Below are 17,366 nucleotides of genomic sequence, written 5' to 3' on the forward strand. Positions count from 1 at the left end.
ATTCTTCTCTCTCTTTCAGAGTATGTGGCTTGTGGACATATCTTGATCCCAGTGTTGCAGAAACTGATTTCCTCTTTGTTATAAAATCCCTACAAAACTGTTTGTGCCAATATCCAGATATTTCTGTAGCCTCTACTAATGCTTGTGCTGTAACAGTCACCTTTCCCTGTGCCACTTTCTCAGCTGTTGAAGGCATCAATTAGTCAATCACTTTTCACATTGCTCTAGAGCATCTTCTAGACATGGTTTCCTCTGTGCTGTACTTAACTTGACCCACTCTAAACCCACACCTTACAAACCATTTCATTATAGCAGAAGAGTAAGATCTGAACTGGATTATCTGGTCATCTCCAGCACTCCTCCTCAACTGAAATCTCAGTAAAAGAGATCCACTAATTTCCTCCCTGGGGCAGAAATGTTCTTGTTGCTGTTAATACATAGCTTACAGGAAGCCATGCATCCATGAAATGCAAGACACTGAAAATAAGAAAACTGCTCTGCTACAAGCCTCTGATCTCCACTGTGCTCCTTGTTTACACAATTGACACACAGATTTATAGGTATTTTCATTTAAAATTCTTACCCTTTCCTTGAAAATCTAGTTTGTGTTTAGCCGCAGTGGTGAAAAGCAGAGAGAAAATGAAACAGTGGGAAAAGCTTTTCTTTACAGAAGCAACTGAGTGGCATGCACACAGATCCCATGGACTGAACCACCCCTTCAGCCAGCCAGAGACAGGTGGGCACAGGAAATCAAACCATCCTCTGCACAGACTGCACAGGCTCTGCAGGGAGATCCCTGCCCCTGGTCCTGCACTGGGACCACAGGGTATGCACCTCAAAACCACAGGCACAGGCCACCTTCAACAGGTAAAAGTTCAGCTCAGAGTCATATGTCTATTTTTTTAAACTCTGTGAACACAACAGCAAAATTTAAAAGCCTTATAGCTTCCCTAACACTTTGGAAGCAAACAGAAAGCTGTGGTACATGGTGAGAAATTCTGCTAGAGAGAACAGCAACAGCTCAGAGTCAGCAAAGAGATCACTATTATTACTCCCTCAGGGTAGCACAGAATAATAGGAGCTCATTTGGAAACAGATAAAACCATGTGGCTGAAATAAGTTGAGCCTCTAAGTTGACTCCGACCTGTAAAAGACATGGCTGGTTCTTTTAGCAATATCTGCAATACAGTTTTATGGTGCACACTCAGTCTGGCTGTAAAAAGAGATGTTACAGATGAAATAAAAAAAAGATTCATTCAAAATAATATTGATCAAATTGCAAGATCAGTGAACAGTGAAACAAGCACATTTTCCTGTAGATCTTTGTCACTGATTGACTGTAGAGCCATTAGTGTGAATGTGCTTTCCTAATGGGTGAGCAGAATTGACTTCTGAATGACAATGTTTTTCCTCCAGGCTTACAGGGCCCCAAAAGTGCAAGCTTTGCTGGACTTTAAAGAACAAAGTTCCTCACTGCCCCAGAGAGAATTCAATTGCTATTTGCAAAGAAAGTATATTTGACAGTAACGAATATTTTAATTGTAACAGTGAAGTAGAAGGCAAATATAAACCCTTGTCAAAAAGCAAGCCAATATCCATTCCCAAGTGGGCTTCTGCACTTTGCTTCTGATTTTTTATGTATCAATTACATGGGCATCTCACTCTGTATCTCATCAACAGTAGCTCAGCCATCTCTAGCAGGCATGCTAGCTCTCCAAGAGCATTCAAAGCACCTTTAAATGTGAGGAAGCAGGTTCCAACTTCAGTAGACAACATGAAGAACTGAAAAGAACTAACAATTCTTCAGCCAAATGACAGTGGTGCAGCAGTGACACGGCTTAAAAGGACTTCTTAAATGTGCACAAACACCACCAGCTGCAAAAATTTCCCCTTTACCACTGGTTTCACACAGCACACGGGAGCAGATGTGAGCCAGGGGCTGCAGCCGGGACCAGAGGAAGCTGGGAATGCTCAGGGGAATCTCTCCAGTGGCCACATCAGCCCAGAGCAGGAGCCTCTTGCTGCTCTGAGGGCACCCAGGGGTGATGCCTCAGGTTTTAGCTTTTATATTTTTCAGATTCTGTACTGCTTTAATGTGTACACTGCGTTAGTCTGAGCTTCACATGAGGGGATGGTGAGCTCTCTTCACAGAGCAGGGAGACAAAACAATTCCTGCTCTAGCTGGGGACCAAGGACAAATGACCCAAATCTCAGCCCAAGAGCACAAACAGCGTTGGCTGGAGAGAGAAAAACAAGAAGGGTGGGACTGCCTGGGCTAAAGCTGGAATGGGACAATGAACTCCAAGGTGCAAGTGGAGCAGAACTTATAAAAGTGAGAGACCTTGTGACCAGTCGTGCATCTTGTGACCATTTTGGTTCATCTTGGGTGCAGCCCTGGCTGGGCTCTTGTGCTGCCCAAGGTGGATCCATGGAGGAAATCCTTTTAATAAATCCCTGCTTTATTCTTTAACTCTGTCCAGCCTCTGTTTCAGGCCAGCCTTCACAAGGCATCAGTGGGAATGGCTTTCTTCATATGGGCAGTCCAGCACATGGAATTGTTCAGCCCCACTCTGCACCATCACACAGGTTCAGAAATTAATGGAGAATAAAAGAAAACTCAACTTTGTACCAGACCAGCACAGCTGCCAGGGGTCCCACAGAATATTAAACAATTAGTTTTTGCAGAGCATTATAGGCAGAAACCTTGAAGGCTGATGAGGTTTAAAGCCAGTATTTCACTGTCAGAGACAAGAAACTGCTCTGGTTATTGCTCATAGTGACTTCATGTCCAGTTAACAACCATACCAAATAAATTATCTGTCACTTCTGATATTCCTGTCATTTGCAGAGATACTGCAAATTTTCACGCATATATATAGTGGGTAATTTATCAGACATGCTGATAAGAACTCAGACAATCTAGAGAGCACTAAATCCTCAACCACTGCTGAGCTGCACTACAGAAAACCTGAAAGACTGGAGAGGAACACTATTGCCCAGCTGGTTTTTACTCTGCACTCACAAGCGATTGGGATATCACAGATTATTCTTCAGGATTCACCTAGAAAGTGCAGTTCAATTTAAATAAACTGATAAATATTCTTGAACCAATGTAACAGATTGTTACAATACCTGGCACTAAAATTTAGGAGCAGATAGCTGCAAAGAAAATTAAAGGTGTTTTTCTCTACTAATCAGGAAGCAAAAAAAGAGAGTCCCTTTGGCTTTTATCAGAAGTTTCCCACTTAGTGCCTCAGCCAATGAAACATGATGCACTGGCAGTGGCATTTCTTTTACTTACAAACCTCATCAGAAAGAAGATGCATTTTGGGATTAATTTTACAGTTACCACAGAGTCTTATCCTTATTTACCTCCTAAGCTGTTTTTTTCTTTTTATTTTTAAATTTAAATTTCTTAAATTACACACAATTAAAACATAAAACATATATTAAAATCACTTCCATTTTCAGCCTGACATTAATAAAAATGCACTGGCAAGCTTCCTTGTCAGAGACTACTAAAATATATAAATACATAAACTTTAAAAAATCAACCTAAATAGATTGATTTAATGATGAATTAAATTATTCAACACTGATAGGGATCAAGGGGGACCCAACAAAAATAGGAAATATTTAAATATAGATTGCAAATATGCATGCATTTCACTGAAAAAAAGAAAGAGGCAAGTGTGTGTTTTGTCTGTCATATAAAAATATATATTACATGGTGAGAATAGATATGTGATATATATAAACACACACACAGACACATCTGCCCCCAAGAGTGCTGCTTAATTGCCAACCTGAACAGCAAAAGTAAAGTGACACTTACTCTCAATATATGTATTTGGTAAAAAGCCCGTTGTGCAGGAAATTGGGGTGATGACACCAGGAGGTGAACTCTTAATAACAATATAATGCCAAGGAGTACAGTATTAAGAAGCCCTATAACCAGAAAGTTATTTTTGTACTGATGGGCACAGATTGTGCCAGATTCCTGGTTCCAGTTTTCAGAGTCAGATGTTTTTCCTTTGTTTGAAGACTAAATTCTCAGCTATCTACAAGGAGGACAAGTTTGGTTTTGCAATCCTAAATCAAGGAGCCTTTCCTTTTCTATTCAGTCCTTTTCCAACTCCCTGTTGTGATCACTTGCCTGTCACTGAGTTAAAGAGAGCAAACAGGTTAGATTCCTTACAACACCTCCCCTCCTCCAGAAAGGTTTCCAACAGGCTTTGCAGAACTTGGCTTCAGAGTCCTGAGTGGTCCCAGCTGCTGATAAAATTAATAGCAAATGAGTGCACTGCAGCTTGCAGAATTATGTCCATTCTATAACACTCAGGCACTTTGTCAGTGCAGAAATTTAACCATCCCCAGAATAAAATATAGAGGAACAAGAACATCTTTCCCCCTTATTCTTCAAATGCAGCACCACATCCCAAGTGGGAAGGGAAGGGAAGGGGAAAACCAGGTTTGAACATCTGCCTCTGAAACAGTTTCCTGCTCCAAACCTCAACAAGTGTAGCATTAAAGAGAAGGAGGAAAAGCAAAAAAAAACACCACCAAAACCAAAAGAAGCCTCTAAGTTCAAAAATTAAGCTTCATTAGAGTTTGAAATAACCGATACACTGCATAGGACATTCTCTCCAAAAATTCATCCCTGTACAGATAATAAAATGCAATAGAATCACAAAAATCAAAGTAGGTGCAGCTGGTTCTTTTCATACATTTTGAAAGCATAAGAAAATGATATCAAGTACATTATGAAACAGATGTTCTATATTAAATAGATGTTCTGCTAATTTAAGAGGAAATTCAAAGCAGATATTAAAGAGCTATATGATGTAGAAAATTGTAGGAGACTCCTACTGATAATTGCTAATTACAAAGCATTCCTAATGCTTTGTCATGCAGGAGTTGTAGATCAATCCCTAATTCTAGACCTTATTCCATGTTATTGCTATATATAATAGTGACACATTTGTACCATTGTAGGAAAGGTTTTGTCAGCCTTTCCACCACAACCTATACTGGACTTGAAACTTTGCCATAAAAATGCACTACAGGGAATGGAAAGTCTCAGTCTGCCAAAATCACAGCAAGCATCTTGCAAATATAAAATCAAGGAAAGGCTGAGACAGGACCTGTGGAAATCTAAATTGTGTGAGGTTGCTCAGAGCTGTGCCCAAGTGATACTTGATTAACTCTATGCATGGGGACTTTCCAGGGAACCTTTCTATTATTTGATTATCCTTACAGTAAAACAAAAAATCTTATGTTTATATAGGTTGTATTTTATTACAATATACATCATATATTGTATACCAAGATGGCAAGAATTAATGTTATTGCTTGCTGACCATGATCTGATTATCTGCAAGGATGTAACCATAATTCATCACTGAGGTCCCTGTGTTTCAGTTAGGCTCCATGTATTTCTCTCATGTATTGTACTGCCGTTCTCAGTGTTAAATTTGACATGACCTGAAATTAAATTAATTTGAATTTTCAAGCCAAAAGACATGACCCTAGTGTTCAAGAAAACACTGCATACACTTTTGCCTAAAGGTGATGACTTCTCTCAGTAATCCAGCCACAAGGGAAAAAATGAGCAGTGCAATAAGATTTTCTTTAATCCTCTTGACATAAACAATGGAATCATTTTAGTGAAATTAAAAACGAAGAAATATGGCCAAGCACTTACAGTGAGAGATTTCATGTGAGTTGTCAAAAGGGTAAAATTCTAATACATAAACCAAGGAATGTGTAAATAATAAATTTTAGCATTTGAAGAACTTGCACAGGAACGGAAAATACATCTTTTTATATACAAATACCATAACACCACCTAGTAACATGCACTGCTTGTTACTAGGATTACTCATAAAATCCGGGGGTTTTTATAGAGTTTGGTTTAAGTACACTATCTGAAAATGTGCAAAAGCTAGTTAACTCATTAATCTAAACTCCATGTTGTTATAACAGGGTTTTACAATGTTTCGATCACTTTCTCTAATTACATCAGTAAAGTTCTCAACTTGGTTTTTGTTAGTCCATTGTGGAAAAGTTATTATAGTGATAAACTATTAAATCTTATAGGCAATTGTAGGATCATCCATGCATTACTTTTCACCTGCTTTTTCTATCACTTCAATCTCCTTTCCAAGTCTCCCATTATTTTGAGCAGATGCTTACAAATCTTTTGTATAGTTCTGCTTTTATTTGTGCTAAGACAAACTTCTTTTGGTCCCTCTAGTTTGATCACCACTGGGTTTTTTTTTGAGATTTTTAATGATAGGAATGTTCAAATTTCCTCTTTTATTCCCTTTTTATTGGTAACATCTGCACATCATCTCTTTACAGTTATAATCATTGCCTGCTTAAAAGACAGATAATGTTGATAATGACAATGCAGTGATATGCTCCTAGATAAGTATTTGAACTAAAAGTTTTACTCAGGACCCATTTGAAAATGGGGTTATTTATGGCATTCCTGAATTCTCTTATTTCTCACATGTTTCCTGGAGGGCAAAAAGACAATGCAAAAGCTTATATACAGTATGTTTAATCATACTGATATCCTCAGCTGATATAACCTCTGCAATCCATTCTCTCAATATGCAGCTTGGAAAAACAATACCAGGTTTCTCAACATCAGACAGGACTTAGAACACTGGAAAATCAGGTGTGAAACTGCTCTTCTCTTCAACTCATCTACAGAAGGGATGAGCCTTCCTCCTCAGCAGAAAAAGCAACAGGTTTGCATTCTGTGTCTGCAAAGCCAGTGCTGCCACAGAGCATCCATCTAACATGGACTTACTTGGTTGCTTTGTTAAAACACTGATTCCACTCACATACACGCAGAAAAAAGAAAATCCATGTTGAGGGAAGGCTATAATTAACAGATCTCTCTTCAGCACAGATGAGTACCCAGAAATGAAAAGGCTTAGATTACCTACTTCACTCTGATCAAGTGCAAAATAAAACCCTGATCAGCTTTGGAAAGGCATTCCACGGCATTTAGGTAAGCCATTAACAACTGTACAAATAAAATTTGGTTGAAGTTACTTAATAAGAAATGCAACAAAGAGGTGGGGAGCATTTGGTGGAGTTTTTTTTGTTTCTATTTTGGAGCTTTTTTGGTTTAGTTTTTGTTTGTTTTGGTTTTGGCTTTTTTTTTTTTTTCATAAACTACTCAGGCAACATGCAAAGTTAATTTTCAAACTTATTACAACTCTGAGTTTTTCTTATTGGTCTGCTTGTCTATCCACAGTTCTGAGCTTTAGTGAGAGCTGTGCATGCCCCCAGTTACCTCTGTAAATCTTCGGGTGGATGTGGCTGGTTTCCCTCAGCTTTGAGCCCCAGCTGTCTGCAGAAGAATGCATCTCTCGCCAGCCCTGGGCTGTTCACTGTCTCCCATCCTCGTGGGGCTGTAACAGAGTGTGCAAAGGGATCCCCCAGCTCCAGAGCTGAGCTGTGCAATCAGCCTGCAGCCCTGCAGGTCACTCTTCTCAGAATTCTCACCGCCAGCAGAACAGAACCACTGCACTTTTCTGTTCTCTTTGGGTGCTTTGGGCTTCCCTGTGCTCCTGCCTGTTCCAGCACCTCCTTCCTATTCCTTCCAAACCACAAATGTGGAGACAGCAAAGCCTGCACCCGACTTCCTTTTGGTCCTTCCAGCGGGGCAGTCTGACATTTGACAGAAATATCAAATTGCACCAGCTAACAGTTCAGGTGAGTAAGTCCAGGTAGGGCAAATGCAGCACTCCCAGGCCTCACAGTGACTCTGAACCATGAGACAGCTGCTGCTAATGCTTAAGAAATGTCTTCCAAATACTGTGGAAAGAACATGCTTTCATCATTGATCTGCTGTTCTGATGGATTTGTGGAATGAAAGGCACTGCATAGCTGCATTTCTGAGGCAAGTTTTATACCTCATTAATGCAGTACATAAGCTGTACAATTATACATCCATGTGTCACTGCCAAATTTATACACTTTTACATACTGTAGGATTAAGATGGTTTCATTTCATTGCTCTGCAAATGGACTTTTGAAAGGATATTTCACTCAATTTTTTGTGCAGTACTGACGGGCGAGGCACATGAAAGACATGGAGTTCCTTGTGTAAATGCATCACATGCCCTAAAATAAAAAAAACCCCATGACATCAACAAACAATTTTTAGTCTTCCAATGCAGTGACCTTTTGACAGTGTAGGCTGCAGCCCAGTGTCCCCTTCCCCCACCAAGAGCCACCATTTTAGAACCAATTCCACTGGATTAGGTTATAATGCACTGTGATGTCTCTTGATCTGACCCACTTCTTCAAGTCTGATGGGTTTTTGTTTACACTACAAGACATCTGATCCAAAGCAGCAGGAGGATTACAGCACTGTCTAATTAGAATAACTTTTCAATTTAGAGTGAATAATGAATGCACACTATTGGACACTGCTGTCCAGTTGGTGGGGCAAAGAACCAGCAGAACTGAGCTCTGCCCCTTAAGGCAAAAATGACAAAAAATGAAAAGAAAAAGCCCACAGATTTTAGATGATATTCTGTATCTAGCTCTCTGTCATGCACCCTGCATCTACATCTTTGGCTGACAATTCTTTTTCTCCTGAAAGAGACTGCTTTGCTGAGCACTCTTGTAGCAAGAGACTGGACTGTCAGCTGCAGCAGAGATTCACTCCATGCTTGAGACAGAGCTGGTGAAACACCCCAGCACAAAGCACCACAGCCATAATGCAGGGCCATGGTGCTACAAGCAAGGAAATGAAAATTACTTTCTCCACTTGGTTATTGCTGTGCTGCAGGAATTTGAACACAGCAGGTCACATCTTGTGTTTGAGTGCTAGACAGCGTGCTGACGTGATCCCTGAAAAGCCTGAGGTACTTGTGGGGCTCATCTTCCCAAAAGGGGCCAAGGCACAGGTTGCTGGTGCTCCTGCTGCTCTCACTGCCCTTAGTTCCATGCTAACTAACTACCATCAGGCAAATCCAGAGCCACAGCTCTTTATCATAACCAGGACAAGAGACAGAGCTAGAAATTGCAAAGGCATCATTGCCTTCCCCTTGACCTTTTCCCCCAGCAAGGCAATCATGGGAACAACTTGGGTGGGGCCCTAAAACTGACACATTGCAATATTTGTATGGTTCTGGTAAAAGCAGAGCCATAGGTTTTAGTGTGGAACAATTTCAGGAAACCATGCAGTATCATACCATCTTGCAACAATAAATATAACTACATAGAGGATGCAAGGGAAAAGAGTCAGGGATAGGAAACACATTGGAGAAGGAGAGGAGGGAGGACAGTAAGTAGTAGTCATGAAACCTTAAAGGAATTATTAATACCTTGGACAGATTTTTCCCAATAGGTGACTACAGAATGTGTCTGCAGCTGCTCTGCCTTGTTTTCAGAACAGAGATGCATTTACTGCATGTAGCTTGTTCTCATGGCAAAGCCAGATGGAAAGTATGTAGGGCTGCTACTTAGCACAACTGCTTACAGGAGGCTGCATTATAGGAGAAAAGCTGTGTGAAAAGGATCAAAATGATGAAATGCATCTGGCTTAGCACACAGCAGTAAACATTGGCAAATATATTATCGTAGTTCAATTACTGATAGGATACTAGAGCCTATTCAAGACTTAATATTTAATTATCTTTAGACTACATCAGTTGTTAAGCTGTCAGCAGCATCTGTAGAGGGTACATAGGTGGACATCTGCTACAGACTGAGAATGCCATACACCAGCAGAGCTGTTTGCCACAAACACACACAAAGAAATTCAGGAGCTCACATTACCACCACATCTACCACGTTAAACATATTTACAGCAGGGATACCAGCTTGCAGCACAGTGTGGCTGGTAAGAGGCAGAAGGACAAACTGCTCTGGCTGGGGGCTCACTGGAGGGTGCAGTGAATGAGCACCATTTAAATAAGTCATCTGCACTGAACCACCCAGAAATCCAGTGGAAACTAGGCTTACATATCTCTCTTGCATGCAAAACAATATTGTAAAGGATTATTTAGTTTGCAAAGTCAAGTCCAGTTAAGCTTAATCTGGCTTCTTCAAGCAGACATTGCAGCACTGTGCATGCATATTTCTATGAGTGCATCCTTTTTTGCAGCCCTGGGAATATCATGGGCTGGGTAAATCTCAGAGACAGGAGCCCTAAGTACTCTGATCCCAGAGCTGCTGCTACTCCACACATCCACCAGCCACTCCAGTGCTTATGGATCTTGCTTGATTAAGCCCATAGGCACTCCCTTGCCAAGTCTTCCTCCAGCCACTGTAAGTCACTCCTCACCTCAATACTCCTTATTTCAGCTTCCAGCATCCTTTGTCCAAGTGTCTGTCCTGAGCTCCAGACCTTGCTCTTTATTAGGCTTTGGGAGTCACCCTACAACAGTATCCCAGCAGAAGCACTAGAGCAGTGCAGCACTGCCCAAAGTCAGGATGCCTTACCCAGAGCACAGAGCAGCTGTGGCTCTGGATGAATCCCTGAGCCAGGGCAGGCCCAGGAAAAGTGATGTCTTCTCACCCGTTCAGCCTCTAATGAGGCACATGCAATTAATATCAAACTCAGTGACATGACTAGACTTAGCTGGATTCTCAAGAGAATAACAACAAAGGCTCACCCCCACTGACAGAACAAACCTCTAGACAAAATGTCTGCTCTGAACACAGAAGTGTGAGAGCATTCCAGACAACAATTAAGAATATAATTCTCCTGCAAGAAGAAGCTCAATTATTTCTGCTGACAAAGTCTCAAATTCATCCCACAGCAGCCAAGCCTACTTCAGTTTGACAAAGCTCAGCTCAGCAGAAACAAACCTTAACTCAAGCACAAGCAGCTACACCTACATCCCATCCTCCAAGCTTCATTTCTCTGCTCTGCACAGTGGCAGCAGAGCACTGCACAGTTAAGTGCATCGCTTTTTCATGATCTTGGAGGAGTTAAAGGGGACAATAAGTTCTTTCCTATCTAAGCTATATGTCTAAAATGTTGAGGAATGTGGACACCTGCAGTGGATTGAAAACACCTTCTTGCACTCCGAAGCCATGCTACACCATTAGTGTTCATTTGTGACACTGATCCATTAACAGCAACAACAAAAGCAGAGACATCATTTTTCCAGAGGAGTACCTCATGATCCTAAAGAATGGAACACACAGAGTTTGTGTTTGCATATTGTGCACAGTTTGAGTATGGAATTATCCAAGTGTCCTGTGACCCGTGACCCTTTACCATCACAAGCCAGTATTTTTATTATCTTTTAGGTCACTAAGTGCACTGGGGAGATTTCTAGCAATTGATAATGGAAAAGGTGACTTTGCAATGTTGCAAAAAGAAATTAAAACTTTCCATTTCTTCTTCTCAAGTCTCTAGGGCCATTAGGATTTTGTACTGTAAATGAGCCTTAAAGATTTGTTTAAACAACTGAATTTGCCTAAGTAAATTTAGTTTTTATATGAACCATTGTTTTGTATTTTTCTTCTGCAAGGTCATGCAGCCTGGATTTAGGGTTTTTGGGTTTTTTTCTTTTGTTTATGTTTTGTATTTCTTTTTAACATAAATTCTTTATCCATATTTTTTGGCTCTAACCTTTCAGTGTTGGTTAAAGATGCAAATATTAAAATGCAAAGTCAAAACCAAGTTATTTTCACAAGCACTAATGTAAAAAAAGTCTATTTTCCCATTTCCTAGACTAATATTTACCATCTTTGACAGCCTTATTGCTGAGCAGATTGTTGCATATTTCAGCATTATCTTTTAACAACTTGACAGATCTGCCTATTTTCCTGTGATTATTTTATCCCAATTTGGAAGCCTAATAGTTGCTTTTTGACATGCTGAATCACAGGATTTGCAGCACAGCATACAGACCTGTGATTTGTGGTTAGTATTTAGATGATGCCTTGTAGGGAATATTTGGATTTCCAGCAGTGTTGCTCTGTTTGGCCTGATCTGGTCAGAAATCCAGGCAGCAGCCCCAGAATCCTAGGGATGATCCAGGAATTGAGGATCAGAAGGTCACTTGGGAACCATTGAGGCTGCAGCAGCAGGGAGTTCATGTTTTCTTAGAGAAGGAAATACTGTACAGCTTACTTCTGGATATTAAGTAAATGCCAGCAGTTTCTACTGCCAATTATTTAAATATACAGCACAGAAGCATGGGATGGGCAGCTAAAAATGCACAGAGATACAACAGAAGCACAATAGAAGAGGGAACGCGTGGTTCCATACATGATGTGCTGTTGTAAATGCAAGCAGAGGACATAAAGAAAATTGCTTTAATAGCAACTACCCTTTCAAAAAAGTGCATCATAGACAATTTAGCCACCCAAATCCAGAGAGCAAGAGATTCTGCACATTGCTCCTTCAGTCACTGCAGCTTTATCTATCTTCAGATTATAACTGGCAATTCTACTAATTATTTCCAGCTAAGTTCCTAGGGTTATTACAGAAAGGATTTTGCACCTGGTGAAGCACACAAGAAGCTTTATTTATTTTCCTTGCATATGCAGAGGAAGTAAGAGAAAGGACCTCTTGGGTCATAAAACACAATTCCCAGTTCTCAAAGGCAACCACATAATACAAACGCTTCATAAGTGAGAAAGTTCCATCTTAGAAGTAATTTGGTTTCTTGTTCCCACTACCTAAATGGAAAGTTGCTCCAGAACCTCTTCACTCTAGTGTTTAGTGACCTTGCCACTATGGAATTAATTCATTTTTGAAATGTTTATTTCAGTTCTGGTGCCAATGCAGCCTATTGACTCAAATAACATTTCTACTTTCCATTCAGTCCATTTATGGAGAACAATCACAACCACTCCCCAAAACCACTTCTTAGAGCACCCAACCTGAGGCTCTTTTAGGGTGAGACATCCCAAACTATTGGTGTTTTATCAGCCATAACAATTTACATCAACTGGGAGGGCATGGAAAGAAAGACAAACTACCACATCTAATGGATGTCTCATGGCGTGCAGGTGAGCTCTGTGGAGTCAGCCAAAGCCTGCAGGTGCCTCAAACAGTGAGTGGAAACTGTTTTTCACTATGAGATGTTACGTAGAAGGCACATTTCTCCAGATCTCTCATCATGCCAGCAACTTTACAACACAGCACCAGAGTTACACTGACACCAGACCCTTAACTTGCATGTGGAAACTCTAATTAGGGTAACAAGAAGAACATCATATTTTGTGTTTGGAGGACATCAGGGCATAATTCACATTAAAAAATAATCAAAATCTTTACTGAAACAGCATTCAGTATAAGTTATTTAACCCTAATTTTCTGTATTGTAGCACGCAAGATGACTTATACATATCTGTATAAACACATGTTCACAAATTAACACTTTCTGCCAATTTTACCAATACATTCTTACATAAATATATGGATAAGTTAAATAAGCAAAAGCAGGCTCCACTGGGAATGAGGAACAAAAATGCATAGTTCATTATAGCTGCAGAAATGTTGCTACTTATCTTTAGCTTTGTCCAGGTAAGATTCATTTCTGGCTTTTTTTATCATCATATCTGTATAGAACACAGATGTTGCAGATGATGTAGATATTTCAGATATTATATATAGTGCCTTTCTAAATACTTGATTGGGAAGTCAGGTCTAAAATGTATGTCTTAAAAAGTGTAGATGTTTTCTTGATACTTAAAAGCAAGTAGAAAATGTCATAGCAGAGTCCTGTAAACCTTCAGGAGAGGGAAAATTCATTTACAGCAACACTGATAGATCTATTTATTACTCAGAAAATACTGATTGGTTTAGAAGGGAATTTTGGGGTATCCCCTATAACTAAGTTAGAACATAAGAGATTCTGCTTACAAATAATATAAAATGAACTGTTCTATCATTTGAGAAACAAGGTCTGAAAACTAGAAGAAAAAGCTGCATGACAAAAGGAATTTTTGGTCAATAAGGCAGAAGTGAAACATGTTACTAAATATGAGATCTGTCAGAGAGAATAAACCACTTCAATAAACCTGTTTGTGTCAACTGATAACCAAGTAGATTTGAATCAAGATTATGGTAATTCAAAAAACACACAGTTGGAAAAGGAAAGCAAGTTTGAATTACCAGAAGATAAACATGCACAGAGTGAGTTTTATGGAGAAGATTAGGAATATGTTGTGAAATAGTGTGTTGTGAGCTCTATAGATTTCTTAATAAAGTGCATTAACAATAATATCAAAATGAAAGAAAGGCACTCATAAAAACCTGGTATGTTTGAACTCAGTGCAGGTATTGTAGTAAGATGAGGATTTCTCTTAACATAAGATAAGACAGTGCTATCAGAAAATGGATCCAAATAACAGAATTAAAGAGAGAGGGAAAAGAATCGCTGATGACCTTGGCAGATACTTGGTTGTTTTGGTTTTTGGGGTATTTTTTTCATATAAATAAACACTTTTCCATATGTATAAAAGGATATGGAGAACCAAGAAGAGGAAAAGAATTCTCCCCTATCCCTCTCCTCAGTCCATAAGACCTCGGGGCTGCAGAGGCGAATGCCTGGCAGTGCTGGGCTGGAAGTGGCACAGCTGCAGCTCTCACGCTGCTCCACAGCAGCTGCAAATTGCCTGGAAAGAGGCACCATGCTGGAACTGTCACACTCCAAAGAGCCCTGGGGAGCTCAGGCAGAGTTAAAGCACCAACCTGCTGCCTCAGACAGCTCCTGAGCACTGCATCAGCTGCTCAGAAGGAATGGGGAGTACTGACTTTGGAGATAGCAATTTAAATTATTTGCTACACAACTGAATTGTCAGGTAGCTTCAGGCAAATCATTGAAGTTCAGGCTTTACAGCTTGGGTAACCAGGCACAGGAACCCAGATCAGGTAAATCTGCATACAGGCATGCCCACAGCAAAGCCCCCCACACTGCTTCACTTTCCAGGGTGCTTCAGTCACGGTGTTACTGAATTCAATTGGAATGATTTCAAAGTGTCAGAGAGCAGCTTTAGATTAGCTGGTAGGAATAAATTCTTCCCTGGGAGGGTGATGAGTCCTGGGCACAGGTTGCCCAGAGCAGCTGTGGCTTCCCCATCCCTGGCAGTGTCCAAGGCCAGGCTGGACAGGGCTCTGAACAATCTGGGATGGCGGAAGTGATAGTAAAAGGGTTTTAAAATCATGGGGATTTAGGATTAAAAGGAAAATTAAGCTTAGTAGACCCTGAAAAAAAATAAATACCCTAGGTACATGAAGGCCTTGTACCTTGCTAGAACTGCACCTGTGTAGCTAGTACATGATAAATGATATAATTGTTAGATGTGATGATTGTTTAGTAATTATATTTAATTACTGTTTAATCGTAAGAATAATCATGAGAAACTGTGGTCAGGGGCCTAAGAAGGATCACGAGAAACTCAGAAACTTGTGCTTGAATAAATTCAATGTATACAATAGAAAAATATAAGTTTAATAATTAATATGTAAGTTATGTAATGATAGAATATAAAATACATTCAGCTCGAAAGCCGTGTCGGAGTCAGATTTGGGTCTGGACCCCTGATTCCCAGAGCTCTTAATAAAAGAACCTGCAGATAATCATATCCTGTGATTATGTGTGCTCCTGAATGCCAGCAGGAGGTGTCCTGCCCATGGCAGGGGCTGGAATGAGATGATCTTTAAGGTCCCCTCCAATCAAGACCATCCTGTGATTCTGATTCCCTTAGGCTGAAATTATGGAAATTATCTGGGAGACCTTGTAGCACTGCCTTTCCTCTAGCTGTGATCCAAAACAAAGGTATTCTGCTCAAAAGTTCAAACCTGTGGCAACGTGGTCCTAGGAGATAAGTGAACTTTAAAAATAAAGTATCTCTAAAGTTTCCTGAGTTTATCTGCATGGGTGGAGAGAGATGAGAGTTTAAGCCTCCATTAAGAGCAGATGGTAAGAGCTCTCTGTCCCTCTGTCTCTCAATCTCCATTGACAAAAATGGATATTAATATTGCCTAATTCACAGAGAAGAGTGAAGTGATCCAGGATTATTACAGCTATGAGCTGCTATATAAGCATAACAAATGGCTATATATTCCCACTAATTCATCATCACATACTTAAAGCTGGATAAAATATTCTTCATTACATACTTTTAGATAAATTAGTGCTAACTATAGCTTTCAGAGAAAGTCACAAGTACTTTGGTTAGGTTCTTCAAAAGAATGCTCACAGAGGAAAAAATTGTTCTTATTCATGCAAATCAAAGGTATGTTGCTTTTGTTGGAATTGTACCTCTTCAACAAATAGAACATTGATGTTTCCAGATTTTTGAGTGCTTTTTCACATAGATACTTACATCTTTGTAAGAAATAAATCCCATTCTTGGGTCCAAATGTTTGTAGTATATCTTAAATGTTCTAAATAAAAATCTGCTATGATCAAAAATAGGTTGCATATGTAAGGAAGTGTGTTCTATAGGTTGAATAACTACAGATGATAACTGAAAGCTTGTCCTTTGCTGGAATAGTAGTTATCAGCAGACATCTCCAGCACTTAAAAACATCACCCAGTTTTTCCGGAGGCATCTTCAGGAGCACAAAGGGATGACATTGCCTCTGAAATCTGTACATCAGTGTTTGTGCCATTCTTCTGTCTCTTGTGTGTGCCTGTGCTACACAGTCTGGGCTGCTGGATTGCTCTGCATCCTTTTGTACTGCTGGGAATGATCCCTGTAAGGTGCTGTGCAGCTCAAAGCTGCAACACCAGTAACAAATTCTTCTATAATTATGGTTAGATTGGCACTGTAAAACTATTCATTTCATTAATTCTGCATTTGGAGGCTGAAGAGAGTTGAACATCTTAATAAATACAGAATGTCTGAGAGAACAGATTAGAAGGCCACAAATTGATTTCTTCAAACGACAAAAAAGAAAAAAACAACCAACACCAGCAAACTCTTTAGAAGGTGCTTTTCCCAAATATTAGGTGTCAACCCCTTAGGATAAAGATGCAATTCATTTTTAAGGCCTCCTCATTACACATAAATGTTCTAAACCTTTAAGTGTTCAGTCCATTCTCTCTTTAAAGGCCTCTGAAGGGAGAGAGGGACAACATTTATTAACTTCATAATGTGAAGTTAATAAATCTAGATTCCAGCAAGAAAGATTTGATGCTTCACAAAAGATGTCCTTTTCACTCTTGATGAGATCCATTTATCTAGAATAGACAAAGTAATTTAGAGGGCACAGAAAGGAAAAGTTATAACATGAAGTTATTAAGGAAAATTTAAATCACAGCTTTGATTATAAGTCTAGTCCACAGCAGCAAGTGCAGTTTTTAGAAACTTTACAACAAGTGCCATTTAGGCCTATCATTCTTACTGCTGAAATACTC

This window comes from Lonchura striata, chromosome 13, assembly GCF_046129695.1.
Source record: "Lonchura striata isolate bLonStr1 chromosome 13, bLonStr1.mat, whole genome shotgun sequence".
Lineage (NCBI taxonomy): Eukaryota > Metazoa > Chordata > Aves > Passeriformes > Estrildidae > Lonchura > Lonchura striata.